Source organism: Panicum virgatum, chromosome 1N (genome assembly GCF_016808335.1).
Source record: "Panicum virgatum strain AP13 chromosome 1N, P.virgatum_v5, whole genome shotgun sequence".
In the NCBI taxonomy this organism is placed as follows: Eukaryota; Viridiplantae; Streptophyta; class Magnoliopsida; order Poales; family Poaceae; genus Panicum; species Panicum virgatum.
The window spans coordinates 46,213,181-46,229,179 of record NC_053145.1 but is presented as its reverse complement, the minus strand read 5'-3'; positions in this window follow the sequence as shown (position 1 = coordinate 46,229,179).

The window sequence follows — 15,999 nt, the reverse complement described above, 5'->3', positions numbered from 1 at the left end:
AATGCCTTCTCGGAGTTTTTAAATTTCACATAACTACGTGGTCTAAAAAAAATCACATAACCATACGCTACATTTTGGGGGAAAAAAGGGAGCAATCACAAAAATACTCCCGGTTTCAAAGAGATGCCACTTTTGGATTGATGATTTTTGAGGTGTTGATGGAATTCAAGGTGCAGTGGAGGTGGCAGTTTAGAAGTCCTCTATATTATGTGTCTCCAATATTGCATTGCAATTGACAACACAACGTGTGAAGTCGTTAGTGCTTTGAGCACTTTGGCACTCACTCTATTTTATTGTTATGCTTTGCGGCCTATAATTAATCTCAGTATTAGCCTGTCGGCACACCATCTCTAGTTGCAAAGTCTAGGCGCGACACCAAGCGCTACTTGGTCGAAATAATAGTTGAGGTATTTGCACCGTAAGTGTACAACACTATCAACATCTAATAGATACTAACAATGGTTGCTAACTGATCCTGGTTCTCAAAGCCACATGCATGGATGACATAGGACGTGTTTGGAGAACTAGCTCTTGGCTATTTGAGCGAGCTATTTAGTTCAAATAAATAGCTCTCCAATGAAATAGTCCTTCACATGTTTGGATCCAAAAGTTATTTAAGCTTTTAAAGTATCTTTTTTTAATTATTGGAGCCCAATTAACTCTCTTGCTGTGGTGGGCCCCACCCGAAATAGCTCAAATAATTACCCCTTAGAGCAAGTATTATGGTGGGTTATAAGCATACTAAATGCTGAGGTGGAGGAGACAAAAGGGAAGTGGGATGTAATCTTATAGTCAGCTTCGACACAAGAACCAAGAAAGTTTGTAAAATAGACAAGTGGGTCATATATTAATGTTGGAGAGCTAGACCACTATACAAGTGGGCTAAGAGATGAGCTGCAATGATTTTTGCAGCCACTAGCTAATTAAATCATTAGCCTTGCTCTTAGGGCGTCTGCAATGGCTATTTAGCTAGCTAGATCTAATGTGGCAACAAAAAGTAGGATAGAGAGTAGTCACTAGCAACGAGCAAATAGCTGATCTATTTCACATAGTCCAAGAATATATGAGAGGAGCATGTGGGTCCAATAGTATAAAATAGTCTTTTCTTTTCTCTCTCACTTCCATATTAGTAGACTAAATAGATAGTACTATGGCCCTGTTTGGTTCCCTAGCGAAAGGTACTGTAGCTAACTTTGACCATTAATTACGAGTGTCAAACTAAATCAGTTTACAAAACCAACTCCAGAATCTCTGTGCTAGGAACCCTGAAGAATCTAATGAGGCCTTTGACTGCGTATTTAGATGATAGTTACTGTAGCTAGGACCTCCATCATTAGATTTGTCGCAAAAAAGTTACATCCATCCCTGAAAAGATTTTGCAAATAGACTTTATTCTAGACTTTATGCATGTAATATTTTTTTCTCAGCTTGCGTTCGCTAGAAATAGTGTGCTTGAACCAAACAAGACCTATCTATTACCGTTGCGGATGGCCTTAGGTGACATAGTTTTTTAATATAATATTTGCAAATAGTTAAGAATTAGTCTTTATGTTTGAGAATTTTGAGCTATTTGAGGTTAAAAAAAGTGGGTTAATTCCTAGGATTTAAACATGCCCATAGATTGAAGGAATGGGAAACTGACACACCATGATTGGTTTGCTTTCTGCGAGGGGGCGAGGTGTCAGTTAGTTCTTCCTTGACATTGGGGTTAAGTATGCTCGTACCTTGACATGCGACAGCTAAGCCATGTAGCCCATGATGCTGCCACTGCCAGCAATCATTGGTCGCCCCTGCTTCAGGCCACGGTACTTTCAACAGCAATAAGGGGTATTTAGAAACAGGGACTTCAAAAAAGTCCTAGGGACTTTTTAGTATTTAGAAGTATTAAATAAATATTAATTATAAAACTAACTGTAGAACTCTGGGGCTAAACTGCGAGACGAATCTAATGAGGTATCTTAATCTATGATTAGAGAATGGTTACTGTAGCATCACTGTAGCAATTATGAATTAATTAGGCTCATTAGATTCGTCTCGCGAAAAAGCACTCAGCTGTCAAAAAACATTTATAAACAAATTTTATTTAATACTATAAAATAATAAGATTCCTTTTGATGTGATAGGGACTTCTGAAAAAAGTCCAGGAGCCAAACAAGGCCTAAGTCTCCTCCGGGCATCTCGGAGTTGCAGTGGTCACATGGGACTAAGGTTTGTTTAGATCATTTTTTATTTTGTATTTTTGTATTTTTGGAAGTGAATTTTCACCATTTGAAATATTAAATATAGACTAATTACAGATCTCGTTTGTAAACTACGAGATGAATCTAATGAGTCTAAGTAATTCATCATCAGAGCATGTTACTGTAGCATTACTGTAGTAATTTAGTGTCTAATCACGTCATAATTAGGCTCATTAGATTCGTCTCGTGATTTACAATCCATTTGTGTAATGCGATTTATTTTTCGACTACATTTAGTACGCCATGCAAACGAGTTACAAAAATTTTGTATTTTGCGTTTTAGGATCTAAACAGGCCTATGATCGAAACGACGAGGTGGATATCCAAAATATTCCAAATCCGTTAACATGCTAATCTGATTCGTTTACATTCTAGGATAGAAATAGGAAGATGTATATCTAAAATATTCGAATCTATTTCTATGTGAATTCCATCTGTTTGCATTCTTTATCTGTGATCGATAATCTGCATGCAGCTGATGACTCGCTCATATGGATAGGAATTTCTCTTCATGTAATCAACATTATCGCTCATATGGATAGGAATTTCTCTTCATGTAATCAACATTATCGAACGATAGGTTTGAGGAGGATCGAGCTCCTCCTACCGCTTGAAATTTTATAGGATCTTTCTAAATCTCCTCATAAATTTGAGGAGGAAGAAGAAAAAGAGAGGTTAGTGGAGGAAGAAAAACATGCCTCTTAATCCCATCTCTTCGCGACACTTGGGCATCGCTGCAGGTGATTTTTTTCGTCATCTCTGTCGCTTTGCTCGGCACCCACTTTCCGTGGACGAATCGGAGCGCTGCACGCCTGCACCTCACGCCGCAGTCATATTAGGTTTGGTGACGCATGAGACCTGGACGACACAGGCACACAGCAGCCAAGTGCCCAGGTGGAAGCGGTTGGCACCCGAGAAAAGCGTCTGGGTCGTCGAGCCACATGCGTGCACCAGCAGCTGGGGCTCCATCGGGACTCGCCGGCGCGTGGCCTTCAATTCGCACGGGGGAACTGCTGTTTATGAGCTACTTCCGCCGTCCCGAAAAACAAATCATTCTACAAGTTTTAAAATAAATTAACAAAAAGAAAAAATAATCATATTACCTCATATTTATTATTTATATCTTTTTAATTGATTTTTACATACATATACATTTTTTAAATAAAATAAGATGACTTATTTTTTAGAATAAAATTTTAATTCTAGAGTGATTTGTTTTTTTGGAACAGAGTGTGTAGTACAAAATTCAGGTAATTGCCTGATAATATTTAGCACGATAGGAATAGGAATCGTTTCCCTTGTTTAATCTGCATACTCCCTAGTCCAAAAAAACAACTCGAGAAGTCGAATAACTTTAAAGTTAAACCAAATTTATATAAACAATATTAATAGTTATATTAAAAATAATTTTATTAGATTAATTAGATTATTTATTTTAAAAATAAATTTTATTTAGAAATATAAATGTTAACAATTGTTTATGACATAGCTAAATTTGAAATTGTTTAACTTCATCCAAAGCGAGAGTTGTATTTCTTTTAACGGATGGAGCAGAGGGCATGTATCCCGATGCATTTTTTTAACGGATGGAGCAGAGGGCATGTATCCCGATGCAGCCAGGAAAGACAGATACAAGGCCATGTTTAGATCCAAAATCACAAAATCTAAAATTTTCATAAATAATCTGTATAGTGTATTAAATATAGTCGAAAAATAAATCGCATTACACAAATAGACTGTAAATTGCGAGACGAATCTAACGAGTCTAATTAGGTCGCGATTAGACACTAAATTGATACAGTAAAACTACAGTAAATATGATCTAATGATGGATTAATTAGGCTCATTAGATTCGTCTCGTAGTTTACAGACGAGATCTATAGTTAGTTTTATGATTAGTCTACATTTAATACTTCAAATGTGAAAGATTCCCTTTCAAAAATCTAAAAATCCAAAATCCACAATAAACTAAACACACCCTAAATGGGACTCGTCAGAGCAGCGAAATGGAGGACTTAGACTCTCTGCACTGGATACGCAACGCGGTACGCTAGCGCCGCATGCAGTACCGCTTTAGGGGAAAAACCGCCGCAGCAGGGGACGGTAAGCCGTTCGCCATCGTTGCGGATAAATCTCCAAGCACTATTCCTCGGGGACGGAGCGGACAGACGGTAAATGCCACGTCGGCCTTCTCCCGCCGCCGCTCCCAACAGCTCCACTTCGCGCCGGCCCGTCACTGCCGCTCTAGGCCAGGGCGAGCAGTGGCGCTCGGCCGGGGCGGGTGAGAGCCAGCGAGGAGGAGACGGCGGCGGCCGACAAGCCCGTCGTCGAGGAGGAGGGAGGGAGGGAGTGAGGCGACCAGAGCTCCGCCACCGCTGGAAGGGGAGGGAGGAGGGAGGATGGAGGTGCGGGGCGCACCGGAGCTGAGCCGAGCTCGACGCCCACCGCGAGCTCGACCTCCGCCGCGGGCGGCTGCCGCCGCACGCCGCGCTGGCCGACCGCGCCGTCGTGCGGGGGGCCGTGCTGCCACGGGCTGCCGCCGCCGCCGCACGCCATGCAGGCTGGCCGCGCTGCCGCGGGCTGCGGCTCGCGCGGCTGGAGCTTGAGGGAGGGTGCGGCATGCCTCTGCAGGGGAAGGGGGAGTGAGGGAAGCAGGGGAAGGGGCCGGAAAGGGAAGGAGGAGATGGGCCGCCACGAGCTCAGCCATGGAGGGAGGAGGGGCGACCTCAGCGCGGCCAGAAGTCCCGACGCGCGGCGGTCTCATGTGGACGTGCCGCCGCGGGCGCTCCGCCTCGCCGCGGAGGCCAGCCGGCGAGGGAGGAGACTGCCGAGCAGAGAGGGGGATCCGGATCCTGCCGCTCAGGTGCGCGCCCCGGCCGCCGCACGCAGTTCCGAGCCCCGCCCTGGCTGCCACTAGCCCCGACCGCCGCGCTCACCCACGGCAGCCTGGCGCCGCGAGCGGCCCTCGTCCGCGCTGGCCGCCGCATGAGCCTCGCCGCCACACCCCTCCGCCGCCGGCCTTCCTCTGCTTCGCCGCCGGGAGAGCAGGGGGGCGCCGAGGGAGGGAGCACAGAGAGGGGAGGGGATGGGGAGGGAGAGAGGGATTCCGGGAGAGGGAGAGGGAGAGAGAGGGGGGATGGGGAGGGAGAGAGAAGGCGAGGATGACATATGGGGCCCGCGGGTGGGTAGTTGGAATAGAGGATGAAATATAGAGTATGACGAGTGCGGCAAAATTGTGTATAGAAAAGAAAATTTTGATGACCAGGACGGAATATTTTTTTTAGAAAATGAATTTAGAGTATGATAAATGCAGACAGCCTTAGTGTCGGGAAAGCTAAGGTACTTCACATGTACTTGTGGTCTTGTGCCCATGTGGTCTCGCTTACGTCAGCTACCTCTGCCATGCAAGGGCAAGAGGCCACGACGGTCAACTAAACCGAGCACTGAGTATGACTCACCACTAGAAATAACCGGAAATTGTGTGGCAACAAAACCCATCAGCTCGCGGTTCTACGTAGTCATGGTCTCCTGGATCATGTGGAGTATGTGGGCTTTGGGTGTTGCGTGGAGTAGTATTAGATGGGCCACGTCCTGGGCTACCTATTGGCCATCTGATTAGATGCAGTAGCGACATACAGCAATTCAGGAGTAGCAGCAGTTGGATATCCGAATGATAACGAGTTCATCAGATACAAGAACAGCCAGATCGGCCGAGCTAGACTACTGCTATTTCTAGAGTAAAGTTTAGGGTTTATTTCTTCACAAGTGGTGGGTAATTGAATTAGGGAAATGAGTTTAAACACTAAATACTGTCAGTCTGTTACGCAACTGAAAACAGGCGCTGCCGCTGGGTGCATTAGCAGTGCTCGATGACGACCGTAGGATGGATAATCAACGGCCAGGGTGAAGTCGCTGAAGCGTTATGAAGACCGCCGTTTAGTATTTACTAGAAACTGCGCCGCACCGTTGGTGCGCCAGTTTGAGCTGGTCCAGTGGATGCCGTGTGATAGTATTAGCGCAAGCTATGTTTTGCAAATTTAGAAGGACACGGCTAACATACGACCAGCCGTAAATTAGACCGGCTGTACGGCTAACATATGTTTTGCAAGCTATGTTTTGCAAATTTAATATTCAGCACATGCAAATTAATCTGAGGTTTAAAAATGCTATAATTTTTCAACCGAGCATCAGAACTAAAATATAATTGCATCACTGAGTTGCCCTCAACAAAATCATCAAAACAAGATCTCACTTCAATATGTTTCGATGATATTTTTTTCATACGGTTCCAAAAGCACTTTTGTTGAAGTTGAAAGCATATCATAATAAACTCTGAAACAATTTTGAATAAATATACAAGCAAATAAAACAGATCGATTTGAAGCAAAATTAGAGTAAATATATACAAACAAATAACATAATTAGAGGAAAGCACTAGAGGTTGAAGACTTGGCAGGATGTTGCCAATATTATTGCCTAGTTTTGAAAATGCTTCTAGTATTTGATGTATTTGCCTATTGGAAAGTACTGAAATGCGTCTCGTAATTAATGTATTTGCCTACTAGAAAGTAATGAAATGCTTCTGGTAATTGATATTGGAAAGTGCTGAAAATGCTTCTACTATTTGAGAAAAATACTTCTTATTCTAGTTCACCCGTGAAGTTACATCCTCTCCACACTTCTTCAGCTGTAGAGATTGAGAAATCTGATGATTATTTCTTGCTCCACTTCAGATAAGAGCGATGAGCAACTGAAAAGAAGAGTAGCAAAGCTAGAAATAAATTAGAAAATTGTCAAGAACACTAGAACTCATGCTAATGGCAATGCGAGTAGGATCAAAGAATTCAAACCAAACCAATAATCACTATCCATTGCATGGCAGATCTTATTGCATTGCAGGTTACTGGATGCTGATTGCACATAGTGGTAGGGGAATAATATCTAGTATAAGTGCTAGTAGATGTATGTGCATATACTACTTAAGGCAACTAATCAGAAATTGCACAAATTTTGCCTATGAAGAACCATATTATTCCATAATACAGAAACATGTTGTTGCCTACTGAAATATATTGTATTTCTTAATCTGGAATTACATTTTTGCCTACTGAGGAAAAAGTTGCATGCAACGCTTATGTACCAATTAACAGAAAGTATAAACTTTTCTAAATTGCTTCATGTGAACATTTTAAATGCTAGTTGGATAGTATTTAAATGCATGCAATTTTATTTTAATCTGGAACACAATAGGTAAGAAAAAAAGCTATGGCTGTGTTTAGTTCCCAAAAAACTCCCCCCAATTCCAAACTTTCCATCACATCGACATCACATCGAAACATTAAATATAGCAAATGACACATGCATGGAGCATTAAATGTAGGTAAATAAAAAAACTAATTGCATAGTTTTGATGTACACGACGAAACGAATCTTTTGAGCCTAGTTAGGTCATAGTAGGACAACAATTACCACAAACAAACGAAAAGTGCTACAGTATGCTACAGTGTCCGATGTGACTTTTCGCATCCCCTTTTCCCTCCATCTAAACACAGCCTATGTTGGTTATTGAAATGGTGACAGCACAGTCAACAACCACAATTCATAAGAACCGAACATCACATGGCAAGCATCTATTTGGGATGAAAACTAAAATAATCTCATACAATCACATTAACCGGAACCTTTTCCATCAATACATATTGATACTAATACACGATGGACAAGGATAAAACAATTTAATGATATCAAATAAGCAAAATGACAATTCAAGTACCAAGGTGAGATGTTCATTTTACTTGTGGAAATATACACATAAAAAATGCTAAACTAAAATTAATAATTTGCATGCTCATTTAGCGTAAGTTGCCTACATAAAATCCAATAAATGATGTAGTTGCCTACATGACAAATGCTAGGTGTGGTTATTTGAATCGCATTAGCCAGGTTATCAGGTGAATCGCAAAAATATACTAAAAAGTGTTGTCTATACCCTGAAGGTATACACAATTAAAAAAGCAACTATTTGGTTTCTGCATATGTAAATTATTCAAGCTACCGTATCTCTGCTACAGCCCCCCCCCCCCCAAAAAAAAAAAACCAATATCAAGCTATCGGCTCCAAATTGTCTCCTCATAACTATCATTCAGTTAATCTATCGTTCTTCTGATGAATAAAGGGCATGTCTAAAAAAGCATACTAGCTTCAGTCCAATATCCAGTGGCAAGTCAAATGCCCCAGCCAGCCAAAAAAACACTTATTGTCCTCTACTATCAGGTGGCTGGGATAGAAATGGTAAAAATGATGCAACCATCAAACCCAGGTCCTGACTCCTGATCTTAGTTATTTATTCTCTACTATATTTACATTTAAGGTCTCAACGATACAATGTAGACTACACTGCTCAACTATATCAACTACACCTATGCAGGATTAAAACACAATTATATGGATGCCTAGTTAAGCTAAAAACAAAAATCTAGCAACTAGGTATATTCTATATTGTTTCTTATATTGAATTAAAAAGGGAAATGGGTCTGCTTGACAGACCTTTCTACAATTTCTCACCAGAAGGAGGCCGCCTGGGTCCACGCCGTCGCGCTGGCCAAAATAATCAAACTAATAAAAGATCTTGTTGCATTGCAGGTTGCTGAATGGTGATTGCACAAGTGCAAGTAGTTGTATGTGACATACTATTTATGGCAAACAATAAATGAAGAATTATGAATTGGTCGATAAAACATTGCCTGCTTTAAGTGGTGTATTAATATAGATAACTCCCATGATGAATGAACATATCATTTTGCTCAAACTATATGGTTTGATGATACTTTACTCGTACAACAATAAACATTCTTTCTAGAAGTTGTAGGCATATTATAATGATCTCAGGAGCAACTTAAAGCATATGTGTAATTTACTACATATGATTTGTTAGTCAGATCAACTAAAAAATGTACAGTGTGAGTCGCGATAAATCAACAAACTATATTTAGACAGCAAAAACAACATCAACGCAATCTATGATTTATAAACATGTACAACTTGAGCCCATCTCTAATGGTGACTGTGCTATTGCTGCATCTTCAGACCAATCCATATTTACAGCGTCCCAAACAAAAAGAGGGCACTGAAAAAAGGACAAAACACAAAGTGCCGCTGCTCACCACACAAAAAGCATAAAAAAGACCAAGGTAATGATTAAGGAAAACAATCACCAATCCCAAATTAATTTTCCTACATGAGAAACAATGCAAAAGCTAGGAGGCGTGCTACAACTTTGAGCCATTAAGTAAAAGTAAAATAAGAATTTGCTGTCAGATGGAAGAAAAAAGTTATAGAACCACCGGGTTTTTATCAAAACTGATTAAAAACTGACACATATAGAGGTAAAATTACACGAGCTAAGTGCAGTAAAATTTGTATAAATCTGGAGCAGCTGTTGTAGAAGGCCAGAAATCAACACTGGCTTGCATCGATTGGACTCCCTGCTGAACCACAAGATAAGTACCTATCTCTACCAGCGTTGCAGACACTCCCACCAAAATTTTGCTGCCGCCAATCACTCCCCTATAGATAAATTTTTCCTGCAACAAATCTCTACCAAAATGATACTGCAGCCAGCAGGTGGGGGCTAAAATACATGCAGCAATATAGAAATGAAATCCTAAAAATGAAAAAACACCAAGACAAAAGCCGAACCGGGTTGAATCGCGTGGAAGACCAGACAACACCCACACAGGAGAATACCCGGGGGGAATCGCATGCATCTAGTTGATTCGATGGGCATAGGGTTTACCTCTGAAAAACACTCGGTGTTGCGACCGCCGGCGAGGAGCACAGGCCGGGCACCGTTTCGATGTCCCAGCACCTCACAGTCCCCTTGATCTGGTGATGAGAAGAACAAAAATCGCTGGAATCACTCTTCGCCACCTGCACCCCCAACCCCATCCTTTCACTGGGCGATTGTGACATCCCGAAAATCTATCAAAATTAAATCACGCGTTAAAATATTTCTTTCAAAAACTTTTCATCATTGAGCTCAAAATCCTCCTAAAACCCTGAACCCTAGTTCCCGGAATCTTTCTATGTTCCAAACGTCCGATTTCCAACACCCCGACCCCTTTCCCTGTGGCCTCGTCCGCGCGCGCACGCGACCGCCGAGCGTGGCCAACCGGCCCCTCGGTCATCGCCGCAATCAGCGCCGGCGCGAGTCTCTCCCTCTCTCTTCTCTCTCTCTTCCCCTTTTTCTTTTTCATTTTTCATTTTCCCTTTTATTTTTTCATTTTCTTTTCCTCTCCCTCTCTCCCCTTCCTCCCTCCCTTCTCTGCCGCACACCGCGCGCCCCCGAACGCCGCTCGCCGCCACGCCCTGCTCCACACGCGCGAGCGCTCTCGGACCGCACGCGCCGCGCACCCCGCCTGCCCAGCCCGCGCGCCTCGCTTTCTTGTGCGCGCGCGCCGCCCCCGGCGTGCCCGTGCGCACGCACACGCGCGCATGCCCCGACCCCCTGCTCGCTCGCCCCGCGCGCCGTGCTCCCCCTGTCCCGCGCACCCGCCACGCCAAGCACCGCCACTGCGCCTCCTGCCTAGGGGTGGGCATTTAAAACCCGAAAAAACCAAACCGAACCGAACCGAACCGAATAGACCGAAATGTCGGTCTATTCGGGTTTTCGGGTTCGGGTTCGGTCCACACTTATGGTTTAATTCGGGGTACGGGTTCGGGTTCGGTTCCTAGCCTCCAAAACCCGAATAGACCGAATAACCCGAAATTCATTCAAACTCTTGGTATGCCATGATATCTTATGTGATTTTTGAACTTATTAGCTAATAGTTGTTATCTCATCTTAATATTTGTATGTCTATTTCATTATGCTATTTTTTCATAGTTACTTATCGCTATTACTCATACTTCTATTTAACTATTCATTGCATATATTTTGATGGAAGATGAGAGTGTGTTTATTATTCGGTTAATTCGGTGGACCGAATAGACCGAACCGAAATATTCGGTCTATTCGGGTTCGGTTCCTAATTTTGTTTTTAAAATTTCGGTTCTCATTTTTTGAAACCCGAAATTTGCAAAACCCGAATAGACCGAACCGAAATACCCGAATAGACCGAATGCCCACCCCTACTCCTGCCCCACTGCAGCAGTAGTAGCTCGCCGCTCGCCCACGCGCACACGCGGCCGCGCACAACACCGCCATTACCGCCGGCCGTACGCGCACGCTGCTCTCCCCTGCCTTGTCCACGCGCGCGCACGTGGGCCACGCGTCACGCCGCGCCGCACGGCACAGCATCGCAGCCTTGGCGCTCGCGCACACGGCGAGCACAGCTCGCAAGGCCGCTACGCGCCCCCCTCCTCCACGTGCTCGATGACAGCCTCGACGCCCATGGCACCGCCGCACGCCGCGTCACGACACGAGCAGCCGGCCAAATGCCATTAAAGCACCCCACCGAACCCGCCGGACCGCCACCGACGCGGCTCCTTCCCTCCATTGCCTCATCACCACCTCTCCCTGCCTATAAAAGGGACCTCGGCGTCGCCCTGGCTCCCATGACTCCGGCCGCCACCACCAGCCCCCCTCCCACTGCCCGCAGCGCCGCCACCTAGAGCCGCCGTGGCCACCGCCGCCTGCTCTCGTCGCCCCACCTCCCTGCTCCACCCCAGCTCGAGCTAGGTAGGGGAATCGAACCCCACCTCCTCCTCTTTCTTTTCCCCTCCTCACGAAGCGCCGTCGAGCCCCAGGCCGCCGGCCTCAGGCGCCGTTGGCGTCGCGCCGCCCCTCCCCTATTTTCCAGCGAGGGGAGGAAGGGGACAGGCATTTTTGCCCATACCCCCTGACCTTTCTTCTAATTCTTAAATAACCCTTCCAATCTCTAGCTCTTTTACAAAAGGGACCCTTCCTATTCTTTTATTCGCAAATAAACCCACCCACCATATAAACATAGTTTCAATTATACCCTACACTTTTCCAGAGTGACCCCGGTGTTTTCTAAAATTCCAACCAAGACCCTGTTATCTCAAAAATAATTACAAAGAAGCCCTTGAATCCCTGTTTAGCCCTTCGACTTTTATTTATTTAGAGAACTAGCCCTCCACCATATAAACTTAATACTCAACAGACCCCTACACCTTTCTTGTATGCCCCAGATATTTCCAAAAATTATGATCAAGCCCTTCCACTCTCAAAAATATTTACAAATAGGCCGTTGAGTCCCGGTTTAGCCCTGAATCCCTCTCTGACCTATCATTTTATGCGCCAAACAATCTTCAATTGACCTGAAACTTTACCACGCCATTCCTAACATAATTTTGGCCATGCCATTAGGAAACCGTCCAAAAATACTACTCCTATCCCCAAATCTTAATTGTTTCTGATTTAATCTCAATGATAAAACTTTTATTTCTTTTTCTTGATTGTGTGTTTGTTTGTATGCGCCGTAGATCACGGTGTGAACGAGGGAGAACCCGTCGACGAGCAGTACTATGAGCAAGCGAAAGAGGACCAGTTCCGCGACTCCGAACCCGTAGGACAGTACCTCGAGCAGGACTTCCCGGAAGGCTTTGAAGACGGCAAGTTCAATCCCGCCCTTTGATGCATGTTTTGTCCTAAGTTTTTATAAACACAACCTATTGGCCTGTTTTATAAAACTGCATATGTTTTGCCTGCTGAAAACATGGTTGGATAGCCACCCCTTGATTTGTTATAACCATTCCTTGACCACCTAGATTAATGTCTAAATGTGCTTGGACGTTAATCGCTGCTAGAACGTTTAGGGCCTTAAACACAATACAACTTGTTTTATAAAAGGAAAATGTGTGAGTGTGTGGGAAGGAAAAATGTGAAATTTCGAAAGATGAGTTTAGACAGGATGGATGGCATTTCTGTGTGATTTGCCGATTGGTGTGCTTGTACCTGTGTGGTTAAGCAAGGAAGGGAGATATCCATCTTGTCACAACTAAGGACCGAGTTGGTGTGACATCTCACCTAACTCTATTATCGTGCAAACCACTCGACCGTTGAATGGGCAACGGCTTAGCATAAACCCCACTAGTTAGTCTGATAGCCATCAGGAGAGCTGAGAGCAACGGGTCATCAAGGAGAAGGGATTAGCTCTGTGTGACTTATGCCCTGGTTAAAACCTCTGTGATAGGTCAATGACCCCTTGTAGGATCCCGTGATGGCTTGTCAGGTCTAGCTAAGGTGGGTAATGGCTTTGTTGGGATCTGCGCCGACACTAAGGTGATCGAGTTGCGGTACCCCGCTTGTGGGTAAAGTTGCACACCTCTGCAGAGTTAAAATATATTCGAATAACCGTGCCCATGGTACTGGGCGAGTTACGGTGTGGTCACATAACTAGTGTTTATCTTGGGATGGGTTGGCGTGAGTTGTTTTGGAAAAATATCCGGCAGTTGTGCCGTGTGCTACGACGGATGATGAGTCCGGTAGCAGTTTGAAACTGGGATCCTGTGTAGATCAACACTACGTGTTACTTGGTACAAGAAAACTTGCTTTGAAAATCCTTTCTTTTAAATGAACCCCTGCATAAAAATTCGCTTTCCGCAAATTAAACCCTAGCCTTATCCTTGATTTACCCTGTGCATTATATTCTATTTATACCCCCTCCGTGGGTGTGGTTGGACTTGCTGAGTACGTTTGTACTCACCCCATTCTTAATTTTTACAGAGGAAGATTCAGACTTCGTTCCCGAAGACGTTGAGTAGAGGTTCCGTCCTGTACCCAACCTTGCCTGTGGATAGGGTCACCCGCAGGAAGTTCCGTATGGCGCAAGACTCTAATGACCCCCTTTTCGTAGTTAATATCATTGTGTGGGTGTTAGTTGTTATCCTCGCGATAGTGGCGCTTCACTGCCCACTTCCGCGTAGAGTTGTACGGTGATGTACCATCTGATGTAATAAAAGTGTTATCAGCCTCCTGGGACTGATATTGTATCACTTTTAAATTTATCTTATGAGGGGACGCTTCAGCGATGGAAACAAAGCTGAAAGTAAAAGGCACCCCAAATCAGAGAGAGAGAGATTTCTGGTGTGCACGGGCACCCCGCGGAAGGGAGAGGTTGGGGAGGTCGCTCACCTGATTCTAAATATGCCACCGCAATCAAAGCCACACTAGATGCTGTAGTCCGCGCAAAAAAAAGCACCCAAATTAGAAACAAGTTGTGCATAGATTCAGATGCTTGGAGTGTGAGCTCACCAATGTGATCTGCGCTTCCAGCACTCCCTCCCCTTCTGGATCAATTCCAGTTGCTCGCGTCGATGACGTCCACCAAAGACAAACGCTGGAAAAATCCAAAATCAAAATGCCGTAGATAGAAATGATGTCAGAGCGCTGGGGAAATACTCGCCAGGGTCTGATCTCTGCTTCAATCCCAAGGGGAATCCAGATGTGCGCGTCGATGGTGGGTGATGCGAGCAAATTTGCTGGTGGATGCGGGAGCGATGGAGGAGACTGGAGAGAGAGAAAACCTAGAGAGAGAAGATGAGCAGATGAAATGAACTGGCACGCGAGACGCGACCCTTTACTTTCTAGAACATGGGACCGACCTGTTGGGTGCCCGTGGTCGGCGCGCGCTGGCTCGTTGGATCCGCAACAGGCAGTAGATGGAACTGGCCGTTCAACTAGACAAAAAATTGGGCATGCTGTTATAAAGTCATTACCAATTTAAAAAGCTATGTAACTATTGGAAACTATCTGGAAATGACCTAATTTTTAACTTTTTTTATTGTATGAAACTTTGAATATTATTTTGGGTATCGAAATGTTTTTTTTGTGGTGAAAGAAGGGATAAGATAGTTTATTAGGGAGGGCGAAGCACAATTACTTCGATACTTAATGTATTTACGAAAACATATTGCGATTAGTAGAGGTGTCATTTTTTTAGGAAGTAGTGGTTATATTTAAATATGATGTGTTATTATGGAGGTAGCATAAAAAACCATAAAAGAATGGTGATCGAATTGTAAGTATAGTGTTGCTATTGTAGTCTGTATCCGGCGTTGTAGTACAGTAGTTGATGTGGATTTTAGTTCACGCATGTAGTTGTTGTGTACAGGCAAATGTATAATTTTTTTAAAGCAACATACTTAAGTTGAATCCACTATTCTATTATTTTCGCATAGATATCATGGTCTGCAGCCTGCTGTTGCAGTTGGTATTATTTGAGCATTCAATTGTCGTGACGTTAATATTTAAGTACTATAATATTTTTGGTATCGAAATGGAGGTATGATATTTGTTGATGTATTTATTATGGTGAAAGAAAGGGTAAAATAATTTATTACGGAGGGTGGTGGGGCGGAGCACAATTAGTCGGATACTTAATATAGTTTGTGAAATCATGTGATAATTAATAGATGTGATGTTTTTAAGAAAGTTGTAGATATATTAAAATATATAATGTTATTGTGGAGATTGCATGAGGAACCGTGAGAAACGGTAGTACAATATTTTTTTAACAAAATAATATGTTCTGTTGAATGGATTATGGAAATAATTGTGGTGAAAGAAGGGTTAGATAATTTATTAAGGAGGTTGAAGCACAATTAGTCGTGTACTTAATGTATTTGTGAAATTATATTGCAATTAGTAGCGCATTTTTTATAAGAGTGCCGTGGTTGAACTAAATATGACATGTTATTATGGAGGTAGCATGAGAAGCTATAGAAAAACGGTGACACGATATTATATTTTTAGTAAATTAAAATATTATGTTAAACGAATTATGAAAATGCTTTG